Raw genomic sequence first — 3,575 nt, 5'->3', positions numbered from 1 at the left:
AAGCTTATGGAAAATAAAAAGAGACAAATGCTTGTCAGTGTGTTTTTATGTTAAATATTTCTGACTGTGGGAGCCAAGCCCACATTTATTGTTGAGAATCACTCAACAGACAAAACTGAATGACTCTACCTCCACAGAGGTCAGTTCATTGACCTGACCTCTGACCTTTAATGACCCCACGAGGAAGTCTCAAAATCCTATCCGACGGCAGGGAGACACTCCAGAGACACTCGGTCGACTGCTGACAGTTGCTGAAGCCATTTTTAAGCTCAGGTTGACACTCACACTCTCTCTCTCTCTCTGTCTCTCTCTCTGTCTCTCTCTCTCTCTCTCTCTGTCTCTCTCTCTCCTGTCTCTCTCTGTCTCTCTCTCTCCCTCTCCGTCTCTCCTCTCTCTCCTCTCTCTCCTCTCTTCTGTCTCTCTCTCTCTGTCTCCTCTCTCTCTCTCTCTCTGTCTCTCTCTGTCTCTCATCTCTCTCCTCACTCTCTCCTCTCTCCCTCTCTCTTTCTCTCTCTCTCTCTCTCTCTCTCGCTTTCTGTCTCTCTCTCTCTCTGTCTCTCTCTCTCTCCTCTCTGTCTCTCTCCTCTCTCCTCCCTCTGCTCCTCAGGCATTGAAACACTCTGTAGATTTTCTTTTAGTCAGACTGATAGAATTATTAATATTTAATAAATATTTCAGGAAATTATATACCAGTAACTGTGAATTAATTTAAGATCACCTTGAAAAGGAGCAGCGTTACTAGAAAAAAAGCTGCAAACCCTGCGAAGAAGACGTGATGAAGTCCGCAAATCAGTCTCGTGTGTGTGTGTGTGTGTGTGTTGTAATTCATTACTATATTAAAATACAATGAAGTTAATTCAAACTTGTCCATGTTAACAGTCTGCATGGAAATGACTGATAATACTTCTGTAACTGAGGAACTTTTTGAATGCAGGACTTTAAGTTGTAATGCAGTATTTCTGTAGTGTTACCACTTTTACTGCAGTAAACAATGTGAATACTTCCTAAGTAGGTCTACATTTACTCAACTGTTATATTTTCTGTGGTGAATGAATAAAGAGATTTGAAATAAAAAGGCTTTTGCTAGTAAAGCAGTGAGATTTCAGGTTGCAACCGTCTGAAACCCCTTGACTCCACCGAGTACTAAGGAGTAACTACAGTGGGCCTGAAAAATGCAAAAACTCCCTATCTAGAGATAAAAACGTCTCATTCCAATCTGATGAAAACAAACGATTCTTGTTTTCAGGTGATTACCCACTTGTGAAAACAGACTTATGAACATTATATTCCATCTCTGCCAATAGATCCTCCCAAATATTACACACTGGGCCTGTAAGTATGTCCAAGACTAAATCTAATGCAGCGATCAGACAGCATGCTATAATAAGATATATACTTTATTGATCAGACGTGTCACAGCAATACATAACCCATATGACAATGTCTATGATATTCAACACACAAGACAAAGATTTCTTTCCCCTAATAGGATATAGACATGACTTTTGTGTTCTGACTAAACATGTTTGAGTAAAGCTGTTTGTCTGTATGAACAAGTTATTACTCTGCTAATGAAGTAAAGACAAAAATAGAGTTTTTTTAATCCAGCCAGGGCGGATTCAATTCATATTTTATTATATTAGTCTTGTGTATTAATTATTATTATATTATTTCATTATGTAGTGTTGCACTCTTTCTTTACTATGGTTGGTGGTTGGAACTGTGGTCAGAAAATTCAACATAACAAAGAATAGACTGTCACAACAGAGTTCACTGTTTAAACAGATTAAAGATTATGTTTTTGTCTTCTTGTCTTTTATATTGGAAGAAACTTTCCATGTTGTGCAACTTTAATTTATTACCGTGTCTCTGCTATTAGTTTGTATCAGTGAGTAAGAGCGAGAGAGAGAAGGGCGTGCTGGACTTTTTTTGTTTTATCCCTGTTGTTGAAAAGTATGTTTACCAGTAATAATCTTTAATGTTAAGGTTTAATTCAGCCTAAATCAGCCTAACAGTTCTTGAGCTCTCATTTTAGGGTGGAACACGGCGATGTCTGTAATCAGGAGGAAAGATTACGTGTGTTTCCTGTTAAGCACCCACCCTCTGTCCATTGTACCCCAGTCACTCAACACCAGGTCCCAGTGGAGGAGATTCCCAATCCCAACACAACCCCAGATAAGGACGGGTGACTTTTCTACAGCCATTGTTCTATTTTGGAGAAAGGCTCTGGAAGCTTTTGGTGCCTGGCGAAATGTTCAGTAGTGTTGAATTGTTTAAATAGGGTTTAAAAGTGAGGGTGTTTTAAGCGACAGCAGCCTTTCATGGTAGTCACACTGTACTGAATACACAACACAACAATGTTAGTCTGGAAACAGATTTAAAAAGTGCTAATATGATCAGAAAAGATTATTTATTTTAGAAACAAATCAAATCACCCACAAATTTAAAAAGCCGGATACAGATGGACAAAATGTGAACGAGTGACTTTGGATGTTGTATGCAGCCCCTTTCAGAGGAGGTAGAGTTGGCCCCTACTATGTATACAAACCCTCTCACACACACACACACGGCAGCTGCCAGCACCTAGTTTGGAGCTGAGGCTCCACTAGGTGTCTATTTGTAGAATGATGGAGTAATGTAGAAGACTGACATACTACAGACTCAGAGACATGTTTCAGCTGGACACACACATATAAACAGGTCTACAACATTTGACTCTTTATAGACTCATTAGACGAACGTATTCGTCGTCCATCCCTTCGTTCTGAAGGACGAACACAGCAGCTGTTCTCCAGTGGAGCATCGAACATGTTTGTCTCACTGCAGTGTATTTCCGGATCTGGCTTTGTGTTGTTTTGATGGTTCGGGAAGCGGTCATTAATTTGAGATGCCAGTTGGGTTTTTAACGACATGAAGAGCTATCATTTACCAAGAAGAGACACAGATTCATGGGTTTAAAGGAATGCCTAGGCTCAGACCGATACGCTGTTTCTAAGGACGGTTAACATATTTTATAATCGTAGCTACCTCGATAGCTTCAAGAAGACGTTTTAAACTTGATATTCGAGCCGTTCTGTTGGCTCGCTTGGAGAAGACTTCCTTTCAAGAGGCCTCTACTGCCAAAAATAAGCAGTCCGCAAACCATCACGTCAGAAAGTGTTTGGAAATGGTGAATGTGAAAGTGTGCCAAGACCAAACCAGCCGAGGGGAGCAGCTGAAATCAGATCCAACCAGCACAGCGTCGATCTGTTACACTATTAATATGTAATTCTACAAACTGCGTTGCATCCCTCACACCAGGAGGGTGACACTGACGAGACAATATGTGGCTCAGATTTCAGCCCTCCTGTCTAAACATACTGCTACATGATTTCTTGCTCCATTGTGTGTTTATACAATGACGGAAATAAACAGTCGTTTGTTATCTCGTCTGCTCCTGTTGTTTAGTATCATCCTGCTTTAGCTCCTCTGCTCCCCTGTGTGACATTCCTACTTGCGCAATTCTGAGTTGGAGCCACGTTGTTATATCTCCCAGAAAGCCGAGAGCTCCAGCTGTTTAACACACACACACACAC

Source organism: Morone saxatilis, unplaced genomic scaffold (genome assembly GCF_004916995.1).
Source record: "Morone saxatilis isolate NCDOM2014 unplaced genomic scaffold, NCSU_SB_2.0 Contig5, whole genome shotgun sequence".
In the NCBI taxonomy this organism is placed as follows: Eukaryota; Metazoa; Chordata; class Actinopteri; family Moronidae; genus Morone; species Morone saxatilis.
The sequence above is the reverse complement of the archived record's forward strand: the minus strand, read 5'-3'. Positions refer to the sequence as shown.